The sequence below is a fragment of the Microcebus murinus genome, chromosome 7 (genome assembly GCF_040939455.1).
Source record: "Microcebus murinus isolate Inina chromosome 7, M.murinus_Inina_mat1.0, whole genome shotgun sequence".
Taxonomy (NCBI): Eukaryota; Metazoa; Chordata; class Mammalia; order Primates; family Cheirogaleidae; genus Microcebus; species Microcebus murinus.
This window is the reverse complement of record NC_134110.1, coordinates 10515346-10532641: the sequence shown is the minus strand read 5'-3', so window position 1 is coordinate 10532641 and position 17296 is coordinate 10515346. Positions and strand designations below refer to the sequence as shown.

General features: G+C 43.3%; 1 non-coding gene across 1 annotated transcript; it reads left to right on the top strand.

Annotated features, from left to right (window-relative positions):
* The first annotated feature begins 10458 nt into the window (after positions 1-10458).
* On the top strand, positions 10459-10560 carry LOC142872048 (U6 spliceosomal RNA). The gene has a single exon (XR_012920293.1). It is a non-coding gene; the product is annotated as a U6 spliceosomal RNA (small nuclear RNA).
* The last annotated feature ends 6736 nt before the right edge of the window (positions 10561-17296 follow it).

Sequence of the window (17296 nt, the reverse complement as noted above, 5' to 3'; positions counted from 1 at the left end):
AGATGATGTGCCCCTGACATACAGCATTTACATACTGCCTGTAAAAGCCTTGTAGCAAGGTGGCCGTTCTCTGTCACTCCTTGAGGAGGCTGTGAACAGGCGCCATTACATGGCTCATCAGTAATCTGTCGCAGGGAAGCTGTGCTCATCAGCGCAGAAGTAAACCTTTCATTACTGGAAAATGTGAATCAACTCAAGTGAAACAGGGTTCTGTCAGCTTATAAAACTTCATTATGTTTTTAACTCCATAAATGAGTTCCAGTAAAGACGTTTGAAAATACCCAACTTCCAGTTTGAACCAACAGAAAATTAATTGCAAGACTGCAAACTCAGTAGTGTGTTAGGAAATTACTTGTGTCCCCCAGGAAAGGCTTGTGCTTTAAATTTTGTGTCAATTCTGCATCCAAGTCGCTCAGTTTCCTCTTATACATCCACCCCCAGAAAATTCTAAACCTTCAGAGTAAGAACATTCCCCAAACAAGGGAAAAAATACTGGGGGGGGGGGGAGGGATGGAGGGGATCAGTATGTGGCTTATATTTTTTTACCCTTGAAGAGTTAAGAAAAACACTTCAACATAAGGACAAAAGCTCCCTTGTTTAATCGCTTTCCCAGCTGCACTTCAACTAAATATATCCTGGGCAGAGTGTTTTCATTTCTCCACCCCTCTCCTGAGCCAATCGCATGGTGACAAACAGCTCGGAGGCCCCGTGGGACTGGCACTGCAGAGGTGCAGCCTTGGTTACAGGGCTGCGTGTTCCCTTGCAGCTCGGGCCTGCTCTGGGCCGCGCTTCCCCCGCAGGCTGCAGGGGCCCCGGGCGGGCAGGCGCGCTGCGGGCTCCGCGCCAGGCGAGGCCTTCGCGGGTTAACGCGGCGGCCTCTGCCTGGAATGCGTGCACCACCTGGGCCGACTGCATGAATGACTCATTGTTTCCCCTCCGAACAGGCTGAGGAGTGCTTCTTGGTGTCAATAACCGAGGCAAAGTAAAATTGTTTCTTCCCTTTCAACATAACCGATTTTCTAAAACTGACTATAGGACTGGAAATCTGGAGAGTGTGTTTCTTCTGTAGCAACGGTAGCCAAGGTTACTGTCTTTGAGTTGCTCTGCGGGGACGAAGGATTTAAATGTACTGTCTCCAAACAGAAAAAGAGCCCTAAAACCAGGGCTCCTTTTATTTACAGCTTGTGTCATAATTCCATGAAATGAAGCAAATTTAGTTTAAACTGCTAGTCTGTCTAAACCTGTGTCTGATGGTAGTCAATGCTGGATGTTAGCTATATATTATCCACAATTTGTATATGTGAAAATTGTGACCCATGATTTTCCCATTTAAGATATGTATGTGCTAAAGTCTGTATATGAATCTTCCACACCCCTATTTCTAAAGCAGTGTATTAATAATCATGCCCCACCTCAAATTTTCCTATATGGCACCCTTCCTTGTCTTTAGCTAGTTTTATACTCCTTGGGAAACTGGACTGGTTGTTATTCCTAGTCTGTGGGATCTTTTGCTTAAGCATGTCTCAGCCCAAAAGCTCGAGAGCCTGAACCATGCAGACATTTTACTACCTTTCTGCAAGTGTGTCTGTCAGGTACAACACATTTTGAAGTCTTGTTCCTTTGGTCTCTTCTTTCTACTCTCCTACACTTTTAGGTGTTTAAAGGAAAATATTCAAAAAGGAAGATGTGGGAAAAAAGAAATAAATGTAAAAAGGAAAGGAAAAAAAAATCCCTAGGTGGATTCAGTACCTAGGTTCTAATTCAAATCTGAAAGGTTAGCATGCAACAGAGTACTTTTTTCATCAAATTAACAGATCTGAAGGGAGAGTGAGAAAGGTAGGACAGAGAGAACGGACACAGGACATAGAGATTAAATGGGGTGTTTAATAAAATGGTAGTAGATGCTTTTATTTTAATTGATATCAATTAGTTTGTGAACCTTTAAATTTCTCCAGTAACAGGAGACTGGTTTGGTTTTGGCTGGTTTCATGTGATATATGGAGCTACTCTATCCCAAGAATGGAAATTCATTCAGATTCTGAATTAGAAAAACTCAAAATAACAACAACAAAAAAATTCCCTGTCTTTCAAATCTACGTTATAATTTAGCAAATGGAATATCTTTCTTTGATTTCCAGTACCTTTAAAATCAAGTCAAGCATCAAAATATTTGCATTCCCCTTTCTGAAGCTAATGAAAACCTGCAAAGATTAAGTATTTCTTTGTTTTTGCAGACGGGACACAATTATTGCAGCAAGCTTACAGAAATGACAATACTTAAAGCTTCAATTTCTCACGTCTAACCACAAGTAAATGTTTAGTTCTCTGAATGAGCCCCTTTCACATCATATATGAGAAATCCATTTGTCAAAGAGTCTCCTTAGCTACTAAAGATGTCGTGATCTTTGTGCCAACAACATAGGCGTGGCAGTTGAAGTATCTGGAGGATTGAGACCTGAGACAAGCAGAATGAACACAACCTACCATGTGCATTTTGGTTTGGGTCTTCCAACAGAGACTAGAGTTAGAATTTCTGGGCAGTTTCCAAGCTCTGAAAAAGAGACCCTATTTCCATTTTCTCATCAGTGCAGCCACCTTCCTCTTGTTCCTACTGAGTCTATTCATCAAAACAAGGCTCTCGGGACTCTAACTTTGCTTTAAGTCCTCTCTGGTGGGTGATGGGTTCATTGTGCTTTTCTCAAGTGCAAAGTAAAGGCAATTTGCATAAGTGATTGTTCTTTTTCTAAGTGCATAGAACTCTTCCGCCCCCAGTTTACTAAATGTAAAAGTCTCTCAAGCATCCTTCCCCTTCAGAATCCTTGCTGTTTACACCTCAGTTGTTTTCATGTGGACCTAAAAGGAAAACTGGTGGTTCTTAACAGCAGGAGGCTTTCCCTAACTGGCCCTACCCTCAACCACTGCCCTAAGTTTTACAAACTTAGTAAGGACTAAGATGGCCAAATAAAACAATAATTTAATGACATTAAAATCCCAGGCAAGGAGAATAGGACAGGCCAGGCGCAGTGGCTCACGCCTGTAATCCTAGTACTCTGGGAAGCCGAGGCGGGCGGATCGCTCGAGGTCAGGAGTTCGAAAACAGCCTGAGCAAGAGCGAGACCCGTCTCTACTATAAATAAAAAGAAATTAATTGGACAACTAAGATATATATAGAAAAAATTAGCCGGGCATGGGGTGGCGCATGCCTGTAGTCCCAGCTACTCAGGAGGCTGAGGCAGGAGGATTGCTTGAGCCCAGGAGTTTGAGGTTGCTGTGAGCTGGGCTGATGCCATGGTACTCATTCTAGCCTGGGCAACAAAGTGAGACTCTGTCTCAAAAAAAAAAAAAAAAAAAAAAGAGAAGGGAACAGATGACTTGGGTTTTTTGTTTATTTGTTTTTGAGACAAAAGTCTTGCTCTGTCACCCCTGCTAGAATACAGTGGTGTCATCACAGCTCACTGTGACATCAAACTCCTAGGCTCTAGTGATTCTCCTGCCTCAGCCTCCTGATTAGCTGCGACTACAGGTGCCCACCACCATGCCTGGCTAATTGTTCTATTTTTTGTAGAGATGGGGTCTTGCTGTTACTCAGGCTGGTCGTGAACTCTTGACCTCAAGCCATCTTCCTGCCTCCCAGAGTGCTAGGATTACAAGTTTGAGCCACCAAGCCCCATGACTTGAGTTTTATTTCATGATGTCCCAGCATGTTTGAAGCAAAGAGGAACACTTTGCCTTGAATCTACCTTAAGATTACATAGTCAATAATGCCACTAACAAACAGAGAACACTCAAGGTATTTAGAAAGATTCTATATTCTCTGAAACCAGATAGGATTCTTGCTCAAATAATCTAAATCTAAGCTGTAAGAATTTAGGAGAAAATAATTAAAAAATATTTCCTTGAAAACAAAAGCTTTATTAAATAAATCTCTGGAATTTAAAACAATGTTTCTAACTTCTGAAACATGGTTTAGTTACTTGGTTAATTTTATGTGAGACAGAACATCAATATCCAACTATTTTGCATGTACATCACTACTTTTTTCACTTATGTTTAGAAAGACAGTATTTAGATACTCTCTTTGATATGTAAGCATTGATTTCAACCCAACTAACAATTTTCTGTTGTTCCTAAGTTTTGCAAAACGGTCCTTCATTCTACTCAGCAAACATCTATCAAAAGGTGCCGTGGATAATGATCTGAAAAACTGCCCACACGAACTGAACTTTTTTTGTGTGTATTCTATGCCTTTGGACAGAAGGCATATATATAAAAACTTATCTCACAGGTTTTTGCTAAGATAGTGGCTATGAGAAGCTGAGCATTGTGTTGTTGGGGCTCTGAAAACAATACTTGAAAGTTTGGCGCTTTGGCATGCTGCGTACTTTGAGCTGAAGGACAGTGGAAGGGCCCCGAACAAGGTCTGTCTCTGACCTTCTCCTACCCTCCTGTCTTCTGCTCTCCTTTCTCCCCCAAGTCAGGCCATAAAAATTAGAATTCCTCTTCCCCAAGGCGGGTCATAAAAGCTAGAAATATTACTCTAGCTTTCTCCTGCCTTTCTGTGTAGGAGCTGGCCATAAAGAAATTCTCTGACCTACATTGTCTGATAGTAGATCATAAGACCCTCATTCCAGAAGGGGTCCTGCCCTCTACCCAGGAGGAAAGAATGCTGCACATAGAGGCCAAGAAGAATCTGAACAGACAGGCCTTGCTGCGTTTCCCCACCTCAGTCTATTACCATTAGACACCCTTTTTGTCCGTTTTTACATGGCTGTCCATTCTTCATCAAACCTAAGCATAAAAATGGATAGCTTGCCCTGGGTGTTTTTGTCTTCATTTCTGAAGTCTGCTCTGTCATGTGAAACTTTGATTAAATAAGTTTGTTATGCTTTTGTCTTGTTAACCTGTCTTTTGTCATAGGAGCATAGGCCATGACCCTTATTATAGGTGAAGAAAAGTATTACACCTTTTTGCCCCTACAGTTCCCACACCCAAGCAAAATGAAGCAAATGTCAGAAAAGATGTTCAGGGTGAAATTAAAGGATTAGCTAAAGGTGGTAATTTGGGAAATCTGTTTAATTGGCTGAGTAAATGGGTAATTTGGAAATTCTGTTCTGGAATCTTAACCATTTGCTGAATATTTTTCCTTCCTTTCTTCTCCCGTCTCTTCTGTCCCCCTCCCCCAATAGTTTTTTTTTTCCTTTTTTTTTTTTTTTTTTGAGACAGAGTCTATTTTTTGTTAGGATAGGGTTTCACTCTTGCTCAGGCTGGTCTCCAAACTCCTGAGCTAAAGCAATCCTCCCAGAGTGCTAGAATTACAGGTATGAGCCACTGTGCTCGGCCCTTTAGTTTTTGAGTATCCTAAGGATCAAAAACTCAAATATCTTTAGAGGCCAGGAATATAACTTTACTAAGCAAAGCAGGTAGATTTAAGAAAAATGGAGAGAGACATATTTTATGTGCCTAACAAACACAAGGCAAGTCTTCATTTCTACTAAAAAATGGGCTCCTTCCCATTATTCTTGGATGATGCTTTAATCTTGCTTTCTCTTTCTTGGTACTGAGAAATATTTTACTTCAAGTAAAACATCAGGGCAGACTCAATATAAGTGATACTTCGCACTTAGCCTCAATAGGGAAGCAATAGGGAATGGCAGGGGCTATAGAAAAGTGGACAGCTCATGTCCCATCTCAAATGGCAGCCATATCTCTGTGCCAGACATCCACTGTCATGTGGAAACAGACCCAGGTGGCCATATCTTATTCTTTAAGACAAGCTGAAGTCCCTGATTTGTATGTAAATCTAGATTTTAAAATGTGGCCTTAAATTTTAAAAAAGAAATTGTAAAAACAGCCAAACAAAAAAGTTTGGTGGGCTGGACTAGGCATGTATGTCAAATAGTTTGAGATCTCAGATCTACTTGTGTATGTACCCTGCTGTGATGTGCTGGGAATACATAGTAAAAAAATAAGTTCTTTCAATATGAAATAAGAAGTTTATGGACTAGAAAATTAAACATGACCACACACATGTAACTATTTGTGTGCCATAATAGGGGAAATTGCCAAGTGGTCTGGGAGCCCAGGGGAGACCAAATCAGATGCAGGTGGGTGAGCAGGGAGGTGTGTCAGGGAAAAATTCCAGAAGGAAAGGCTAGCTGAGCTGTCTTACTAGTTGAACCAAGCAAGCAAAACGTGGGGGAAGGTGGCCCAGGGTGAGGTATCAGCACATGCTAAGAAACGGAGCCACAAGCAGCCTGAGTCTTTTGGAAAAGAAGCTAAGGTAGGATGCTAGAAGCAAAGGTGTCTGAAGCTCAGGAGGTCAGTGGAGAGAAGAGGTCCTCCCTGTTAGGCATCTCCAAGGCACAGTGAAAAGGGGAACTGAGAAGTGAAGACTGAACTCAAAAGAATATCAAAGCCAGTTGCCTATTTGGCATTTCTTAGACACATTCTCATGGTCTGGCGCAGCATGCAAATACACTTCAGCATCTGCTAGAAATTAGATTTAATTTCAAAGAAACCAGGAAGTAAGAATTTGAATAAAAATAGAGAATTTAACCCTCAACATTTGGTAATACACTTCTCCTGGCTTCTGACTACCTGACTCATTATGATGTCTGTGGAAACAGTGAACCAGTGAGGTGAAAACTGGAGTGCAAGTACACTCTGGTTGAAAGAGCTGGTCTCTGAATCCTGACACAGATCTAAAATATAAATAAGTGTCCCTCATACAGAAAGGGAAAAAGACTCCTCTTCCTTTCTTTCAGCATTTATTTGAGAAAACTCCTAGTGGTAAAGTCTTTCTCTACCCTTTTCAGAAGTATGTAAATCTTTTTAAAAGCTAAATAAACCTCTTGCCAGCTTTACAACCCAGGAATGTCTTTCTCAATGATCTGGGAGCTGCCTCTTTGAAATGCAATCACCACAGTACATAGCGTCCCTATTTCCCAGTTTCTTTGGGAGACCAGGAGTCTAACCCCTGTAGGTGCTTTACTCCAAGATGCAAACCTAACTCCTGTTATGAAAATGTTTATTTTTCCTTCCCGATGAAGCTAATTAGCTAGCACAGCTTACCAGCTACTAATTACCAGGTATATTTCAGATAAACTATGAGTAACAAATGATGTTGTCAAGCAAGTCCTTTCACATGGGGACTAGGTATTGTTTATTTTGAGAACATGTACAGTAATGGGGCCTATCTGCTTAGGTATGTAATGGGGTGACATTTCTGACTTTGCAGTCTCTCAGCTGATCTCCTGTAAGGCGCATCACATTTTGGCTTAATATTTATTCAATAAAACTGCTTTTCTTCTATTTTTTTTTTTTTTTTTTGAGACAGAGTCTCACTCTGTTGCCCAGGCTAGAGTGAGTGCCGGGGTGGTGTCAGCCTAGCTCACAGCAACCTCAATCTCCTGGGCTCAAATGATCCTTCTGCCTTAGCCTCCGGAGTAGCTGGGACTACAGGCATGCACCACCATGCTGGGCTAATTTTTTGCATATATATTTTTAGTTGGTCAATTAATTTCTTTCTATTTTAAGTAGAGACGGGGTGTCCCTCTTGCTCAGGCTGGTTTCCAACTCCTGAGCTTGAGCGATCTGCCCGCCTAGGCCTCCTAGAATGCTAGGATTACAGGCGTGAGCCACCGTGCCAGGCCGCCTTCTGCTTTTTGTGGAGAGGGTTTCTGGGTGGGCAGGAGATTGTTTTTAATTATATTTACCCAACACCTGCCACCAAGGTTGGCTAGGTTTGGATCTCTCAGCTTAGAGGTAAGCATCTAAATACCCTGACCACTACTATGTAATACAAAAATCTGTTCAAAACAAAGAGGGGCATACTGCAGTGAGAGAGGCTTTCACAGAACTCCCTGAAAAGTGCCGCACTTAGAAGACATCAAGTACTCCCTGCAGTATTTACAGAGGCAGAATAGCACAAGGGTCGCCAAGCGCGCGGGCTGGCTCTTCGCAGACTGCTCGGGTTTGGATGCCGGATTCCAACATTTACTAGCTGTGGTGCTTTAGACAATCACTTAACTTCCCAGTGCTTTTGTTTCTCTATCTATATGATGGGGGCTAAAATGGAGGTACCTACATTATGGCACAGTGCTTGGCAGAGTAAAAAGCCTCAATAGATGTTAATTAATATTATTTAGCAACATTGTTTGAAGGTTACCAGCAAAAACACTTCCGAGATACAAAGATGGGTAAAACAAAGTTCCTATCTTTAAAGGAACTTACAATCTAATATTAATTATAATGGAACTATAGGATCAGATCTAGGTATAAACATTTCAAGAAAAATAAAAATAGAAAAGCCAACAGGTATTTTCACAAAGGGAGTATACACGGCCAGGGGAGGGGCATCCTTGCCCTAACTGAACTCCATGTAATTATATGGTTTCTGTAGTGAAGCATCGTAGCCCAGTTTAAATAGCAAGACTTCTTCCTAAGCTAGTTCAGCAGGAAAAACCAGAATTCTTATCAAAAGGAACAACGAATGGAAAAACCCTGGAACAGAAAGGTTAAGACCCTGGCTTACACACCTGGAGGCACTCTCCTGATTTTTCTCCCATCCAGACAACCTGACTGAAAGGGTTTTTCTAAGATTATAACAGTAAATAAGTATTGACACTGAACGCTCTTAAAGCCAGCCATACAACTCTTGCTTTCTGCTAAGCTCAAGGGCGTACAACCGGCTTTGTTCCCGGCGCGCCAAGACGCGACTCGGAGGCCATCTTAGAAACAAAAGAGCCCTGGGAGCCGGGGGCGGAGGCGGCGGTATCCTGGCAACCGAGGCGCGCGCCGCCGCGCCCAGCATCCTGCCGCGTAGGCGGGGCCGGCAGGGCGGTGGAAAATCACCGCGGCTTCCTCTTAAAGGCGCCCGCGCGTTTCCTGCCCGAGGCCCCCGCGCTGCTCGGCCTGGCGTGTGGCTCTTGTACAAAACGTGAAAGGGGTGAGGGGTGGTCTCCATTTTATCTTCCTGGAGGAAATAAAATTAAGCCCGAAGACAATGCCCAGGGAAACACTGGTCTGTAACTGGGCAGATAGTATAGGAATTAATAGACTTCCTCAAAACCAAGTTAAGGAAAAAAACCCAAACCCAAACCAAAACAAACAAGCCCTAAAATACCTACTCTGGGTCCGAAAAGGAGCTACTGAACACGGGAACGGGACAAAAGGAATGACTTCATAAAGCCACACTTGACTGTGCAACAGGTTTAAAAATGAAGGGGTTCTGAAGCAAAGAAAATTCATTTTTGACAGATGGATTGACAAATTAAAGCTTACTAAAAATTACCAGAAAGAAGGATAAATTTATTTAAGAAGCAAAGCACTATCAGAAAACTTATCCTCTCTTTATAGATCAGCTTTTACAGTAGAATAATGTATGGAGTTTTTTTATCCCTCCTTCTTAGTCGTCAGAGAAGTTTCAGGTTGGAAGCTTTTATGATTTACAAGTTAAGCAATAGTTTATTGTTGTCTTTTATGAAAGAATAAATAAATAACAATGCTCCGGATTTTTGCAACGTAAACATCCAGGGTATATTCTCCTGGACTCGGAGGCTCTGAAATTCATCTCCTTACCAAGCGATATTCACTGCAAGCCCTCCTTGAAACAACTGAATAGAAAAGATAAATTGGTCTCCCCGAAGTAAAGCTCTCGACCCATTAAATAATCTCTTCAGTCCATTTCCAAAGCTGAAAGATCTTTCGCTGCGTTTCTCCTCTGATGGCTTCTCCGTGGTAGGTGTCTGTTCTGGAAACTGCTGTCAGGCATGCTCATCCACTCCTGCTATACCCCGCTCTGACTGCAGACATTACTGCCAGTGTCGGGATGGATTCTCTCCAAACGCGGAAAGAATGTTCCAGTCTTATCATTGCCCTGGCAAATTGATTTTCCACTCCCGAACTGAGCCATTCTGCCCATGCTTCTGGGTCAAATCAAGCCACATTCCACCCCCACCCCAAAGGCCTTTTAACATGTCCCCCACCCCGTTTTTTTTTTTTTTTTCCAAATGTAGATGCTCTCAAATTCCAATCGCCAATTCTTAGTGATTTCTGACGACATTTCAAGTTTTTCAGAACTGAAAGCTGTGATTTTTGAGTACTAAACAATTGTTTTGCATGAGTTTGGACATGTAGGGATTGTGTTTAGCCTGTAATTTTCAAATTCAGATGTTAAAGACGGGATGGCACTTGTGACATAATTTTCTTTCTAGAACCACAGGGAAAATTAATTACCTGTAACACAAAGGTGTGTCCTGTAAACTCTCATCTACTTTGTAGGTTCAGGGGAATGTGATTTAATGCGAACTGTGCCTTTGAAACAAAAATATGTACAGCTGAACTTGGTTGTCTGTATTTTTGGCCTACGTGTTCATTTACCAGAGCTAAGAAACTGAAATCTGAAAATGCCTCTTTGCAGATCAGATGGTGTTTTTAACTTTTAAAAAAGTCTTGTCAGTGCTTGCTCCAGCAGCACGCATACTAAAATTGGAACAATAAAGAAATTAGCATGGGCTGTGCAGGAGGATGACACAAATTCGTGAAGTGTTCCACAATTAAAAAAAAAAAAAAAGCCTTGTTGTGGAAAGCCTAGTCTGTAAAAATATGTAATGGCTGCTGAGTGAGGCCAGCGCAGGTGCCGGAGCTGGGTAGTGTTCCTGCCGTCTTTCCTCCACGGGGAAGTGGCATTTTACAGCCCAAACAGCTTTGCAGGGTTTCTAGTGGCAAACAGCAGCCATACCTGAGGATAATCTCCCTTTCACTAAGACGTACTGAAGAATAGAGACTGCAAGAACATATACAAAGAACTGAGACAGAAAGAGTCACTGGGATTCTTCCTCACAGATCCAATTCTGTTAAGTGGCTTAAGAGGCCAGTTTACTATAAATTAGAATCTGACTCTGCTGTTTAAAATATAATAAAAGAGTTTTTTAGGAAAGCAAAGCATTTAAATATGTGTAAAAATTTTAGCAAGCAGGGTTGGGAGACTTTGGTTGCCTATTTATTTAATAAAGATGATAAAATTGCATAGTTCATAAAATTCTCTATGAATTACTGGATCTGAATGTAGGGAGACAGTGTTTGGGTGTTTGGTCTTTGAGGTAGGGGCTGCCAGATAAAATACATCAGTCAAATTTGAATTTCTGACAAACAATGATTGTTTTTAGTATAAATAGTATTTGGGATATACTTATATAAAAATAGTTTGTCTGAAATTCATATTTAACTGGGCAACGTGTACTTTTATTTGCTAAATCTAGCAATCCTACTTTGAGGGCTTGTGTGCTTATAGAGGACACATGTAATTAGGTTTCTTCGCCTGCCTTACAGTGGCAAATAGCACAAAAAAGCTTCCAGTTCAAGGTGCCAAGTTGAGACGTGACTGACAAACACAGCATACAGGTATATTGCCTCCAATACATATTGGATGGCCTTGAAGTGCAGCCCATCAAAATATTATGAGCACTTACTACTAACTTGTTCATTCATCCACTCATGCAACATTATTTATTGAATACCTGTTATGTGCCAGGCATACATTCTGGGAAGAGTAAGATACAGTAAAAAAATCTCTGTCCTTGAGGAGTCCTTGTTTTTGTCGGGTGGACTAACAAGAAAAATGATAATTGCCATAAATGATAAGTGATAACCCAGTTTGATCAGAGAGCTGAGAAAACATCAAGTTAAGTTTATCTAAGGTTGAGGGGGACAGGAAGGCTTCAAAGAAGTGACTTTGATGAGCTGGTCTCAGAGGAGTCAAGCTGGCAGAGAAAGGTGGGAAGGACCTTAGTAGAGGGACCTGCATGTGCAAAGGCAAGAAGTGTTTGAGGACACTGTGGATTTTTAAAAAACAAAACAAGACAAATCAGCAAACAACAACCACAAAAATAGTGAAAAGTCAGGGGTAGCAGGAGCCACAAGAAGATTTGCTGGCGATGTCTCCTAATGTAGGCTGGGGTCAGATTGTAAAAGTGAGTCTATAGAGCTCAAACTCTCCTGTGAACAACCAGAATAGGGGAAGGGTAGTGGTGGGAGAGACGAGTGATAGGAGACCTTTTCAATTCACTCTTTAAAAAAAAAAAATACATGTGTGTGTATGACTGGCATTGCATCCTAGGAACATAAAATGAATACAGAACCAATCCTGCCGTCTGGATGCTCTTGGTTTACCAGGGAAGCCTTCAGCACAATGGGATTAAGTGCTGGAAGTAATAAACACTGTGGGGAGTTTGGGAGAACGAAGGGGGGACAACCCTCCTGGAAGGGAGAGGGCTGCCCCAAGCTTCCCAAAGGAAGAGATGCTGGAATTGAGGTGGGTTTTTTTTTTAATTAAAAAAATTAATACTTTATGCAAACGGTTAGACATTTTTTCCAACAATACAAAAGAGTATACAGTGAAAAAAAACGTTCCTCACCCAGAACCTTGCCTGCCTGTCAGAGGTACCCACTATTAATTTAAATAATATCACTCTTTTCTCTCTTTGTTTTTAGACAAATAGATGCATCTTCTACTCAGTTTTTTATACTTCCATATTTTTTTCATTTAACAGTATATTTTGGAAATCAGTGCATATAGAGCTGCTCACTTTTTTTTACTAGCCCCACAGTATCTCATTGTAGGGGTAAATCAATGTGCTCTATTTTACATTGATTTTGCTATTTTATGGTCTTTTGCTATTACAAAGACTACCTTTGTATAATAGATTCTCTTTTTGCCTCTCTGTGAGGACATCTACAGGATATATTCCTAGAAGTGGAATCCCTGGATCCATGGGTTGGTCCATTTAATTTTTGATAGTTATTGTAAAATTCCTCTTCAAAGAACTTATATCAACTTATACTTTCATCATCAGGATAATAAGGTTTGAGTTGAGTTTTGATGAATGAGTAGGCATTTAGAACAAATGCATGTTTAAAAGGCAAGACTAATACAAGGAACAGCCCGCAGCTCAGGGAAGTAGGCTGTGGGGGACCGGTTAGGAGGCAACTGGCCAAAGGAGTAGGCACTGATGGCAGGTAGAAGGATGATTAACAATTACTTTTATCTATTGAGAATTTATTATTTTTGCCAGGCATTTTGCTAAGCATTGTGTCATGTCCATCATTTAATCCTCACAACAAAGAAACAAAATATTTCTAATTTATAGGGAAGGGCACTGAGTAGCTGGGACTACAGGCATGTGCCACCATGCCTGGCTAATTTTTTATATATATATCAGTTGGCCAATTAATTTCTTTCTATTTTTAGTAGAGACGGGGTCTCGCTCTTGCTCAGGCTGGTTTTGAACTCCTGACCTTGAGCGATCCACCCGCCTCGGCCTCCCAGAGTGCTAGGATTAACTTGAAGTTAATATCTGTGTCTGGTACTTATTGGACACACATCCATACAAAAAATACACCAAGAATATATGATTTGTAATTCTTAAGAAACCACATAATATCAATTTATAAGACTGAGGACAAAATTGAGGTAGGAGTCCACCTAAAGAATGCTGATGCACAGTAAGTAGAAGGCTCCAGATACAATTAAGTCAACAATTTGAGGAGTCAACATATGTATCAAGCTGTATGTGGCATGTGTCTGTGTAGCCCTATCAATTTCACCAATCCAGCTGAGGAGGGAGGATTGCTGGAGCCCAGGGGTTCAAATCCAGCCTGGGCAATGTAGTGAGACCCCATCTCTTAAAAAAATGTTACTAAAGAACTTTTAAAAATTCAGATTCATTGTAAATCTTATATTACAGAAATATGTAAAATGCTTATTGTACTGAAGTGTTCATGCCAACATTATTTATGAGAGCAAAAAGTGAGCTGGGTGCAGTGGTGTGCACCGATATAGTCTGAGCTACTTGGGAGGCTGAGGCCAGAGGATCACTTTAGCCCAGGACCAGGAGGTTGTAGTGTGCTATGATCTCCATAGCGCCTGGGCAACATAGTGATATCCTTTTGAAAAAAAAAAAAAAAAAAGCAAGCAAATTTGGTGTCCAGTGTAAGAGAATGGTTAATGGTTAATTATGGCATATTTGTCTGCTAGAATACTGTGCAGACTCTCAGAGTCATGAAGATTTGTGACGTAAAAAATACATTAACCTGGCTAAATACAAAATGTAGGTTACAAAACCATGTATAGTATTAAGACAAATACAGATGTACAGATAATTAGTTTAATAGTGGTTATTTCTTTGTAGTGGCATTCTGGATGATTTTTTGCTTTGTATTTTTCTGTTGAGCATAATTTGCTTCAGTAATATGAAATGAAATGGTTCATTTTTTAAAAGTTAAGTAAATAAGGTACCAAAGTGTGCATACAGCATAATCCCCCCAAAACAAAGTTCAGTCTATGCCTAGAACAAGTATCTCTGAATTATTGGAGTATGAATCTTTCTTTTTAAAACTCAATTTACTATATTTTATTTTAAAATTTAAAATACATTTTCTCCTTTTAACAGGAAGCCTGTGCTAATGAAATTCTGGCGGCCAACAACTGAAGGCCTGAGGCTGCTCTCTAAATCACGTGCTCCTGTGTGTCTGTTAGTGGTTTTTGCAGAAAAAGTTGCCCAAGATTTTATTTGAACCATATGTACAAGAGGAGACAAAAAAGGAGTAATCACTGCAAAATATGGGAACATAAACAGAGCAGGCTCCTTTTGAGGAAATCCTATGAAGGATGCTGCCTTCTTTTCTCAGGCTGAGGGAAGGAAGGGTTCCTGACCCCTGTAAGTTAAAGGATTCTTTAGAAACTGTCCAGCCCCTGTCTTTGCCAAATGATGGAGGAGTCTGAAGTGAAGCCTCAGAGGGCATGGATACACAAAGGAGTGGCTGAAAGCAAATTCTCTCAAACCCGTGATTGGGTCAAAAATCCACACGTAAGTCTTAAAATAGAAGCCTTCAGCCCCACTCCGTCACATTATGCCGTCTCTATCCTGTCACTTAATAGCAATGCAGCTTTGATCACGGCCCAAGTGTTAAAATCTCTACCAGACTGAGGAAACCATAAGGGATGCCTTCGTAAAGAAAGTAGTGTCTTTCCTAAGCTATCACTGTAGTGTGCCCTCAATCGGGGCCCTATTTAATTCAGGCATTTTTATTAATTAAACCTCCTAAACTTTTAGGAGGCAAGTGTTATTATTTTGTAAAAAAGACAAGGTCTTATCATTCCGGAGACGTGCCAGTGGCCTCACAAGTTAGTTACTTAGCAAGCATGACAGAGAATCTGAATCCTAAATGTAAGATGACACATTTATAAATACAACTAAGGACAAATGTCTCTTTTATTCTAAATATACTGTCACACTCCGGAATAGCTTGTGTTAACTATTTTTGCCCACACTGGCTCCTCTGCATCTCAAACACACGTGAAATAAAACGGAGTCAAGGGTCAGCCTTAAGCTCCTCATCATCGCCTGCAAGGTGAAGCTGCGGGCCTTTACTGAAATGCTATCAACATTAGGCGATTTTGCTTTCTTTCTTTCTTATTCCCTGCATTTTACAATACACAGCAACCAATTTCTAAATTTTTCTTTCTGAAAGAGTGTCCAAGGTGGCTGATACAAATTCACAGAATTTTCAGACCCTACCACACATTCACTCTTGCATGGCAGCGTCTACAAGTCAAACAAAACTCCAACAATATTTGAATGAGGCGGGGAAGCTACTTGCAGGACACGGTTATTAAAAGGGTTGCAAACAGAGGAACGAATGCGTTTCGATTCCGTGCAATTAAGACTAGCCCCGTTCCATCTGCAGCAACCTAATCCATCCCTCGGGAAGAGAAGGGCCCCAGAAAGACTTTTCTGCCTTTCTCGTTCGCAAGGAGCAGGGAACGCAGGGACAAAAGAAACGGCCCAGACTGGGAATCAAGCCGGCGGATCTGAGGAAATAAGGCCAGGGGACGCTCGCAAGGCCGGGGCCTGAGACTCCGACGAGGCAGAGAGCGCGGCTGCCCCCGCCCCTGGCCACGTTCGGCCAGGCGGCCTCGGAGGCTGGACAAAGGCTCGGCTCATCTCGCCCTGCCCCTCCAGCGCTGTCCTCTGAGGGACGCGCGGCACCAGGGGCGCCCGCGAAACCCCACCCCCTCCCCGCCATCTTGTTGTTTTCTCCGGGCTTGCCGGGCGGCCACGTGGCGCGTCGCTGCGGAAGCGAGGGCACCACCCCAACTTCCGGCCAGACCGGTTCCAGCCGGCTGCGGGACACAGACCCGCGGTTGCCCCCCGGTGGCGGGCCGCGGGGCTGCAGCCGCGCCCTGCCCGGCCCGGCCCGCCCTCCTCCGCCATTTCCTCGCCTGCCCGCCGCACGTCCTCGCCGCGCCGTCTGTCCCGAGCGCAGCGGCGCGCTCCAGAGGCGGGCCCGGCGCGTCATGTCCTGTGCGGGAACGTCTGTCTCTGGTTCCACGCGGTCTAGAGGGCCACCTGCCTCATAACACACACCAGATTTCGAAATTAGACGCCATACGGTCGCATCCAGGTGTTTTTGGTACGAGATGCTTAGTGATTCCGGACTTTCAAACCTGAGGCCCAGACCTCGGTTTTCAGACCTGGATTCTTCCCTCAGGCCCGAACCCGGTCACGTGCGGGCACGAATTGCGGGCGGGTGTGGAGGCCGCGGGGTGCGGATGACGCCCCGTGGGGGGCGTCGCCTTCCCTCTCCCCCAGCCCGCGTCTTCCTCGCCTCCCCTCCCCCCCAGGCCGCGTCTTCCTCGCCTCCCCTCCCCCCCAGGCCGCGTCTTCCTCGCCTCCCCTCCCCCCAGCCCGCGTCTTCCTCGCATCCCCTCCCCCAGCCCGCGTCTTCCTCGCATCCCCTCCCCCAGCCCGCGTCTTCCTCGCATCCCCTCCCCCAGCCCGCGTCTTCCTCGCCTCCCCTCCCCCAGCCCGCGTCTACCTCGCCTCCCCTCCCCCCAGCCCGCGTCTTCCTCGCCTCCCCTCCCCCAGCCCGCCGTCCGGCTGCTCTTTCGCTTTCACGTTTCAGCCGCGGCCAGTGTTGGGCTTTCCGAGTGTTCGCCCTGAGCGAGGCGCGTGTACGAGCTTTATCTCGTTTAATCTTCACAACAGCCTTATGGCGTGGGTGGTGTTTACACAGACCCTGAAGCTCGGAGAGTAATTTGCTCAAGTGGTGGCGCCCGCTTTGGAGTCTATAGGGTGCCTACGTTTCCTTAGAGACCTTGAGGTTCCCAGGTGGCCCTGTAACCGGAAGTAGCTTGCGGGTCTGGGAGCTCGTGGGAAATGCAAATACTAGGGTCTACCCCAGACCCTCTAACCTGCAAACTCCCAGGGTGGTGGGTGGGGCCGACCCAGGGTGG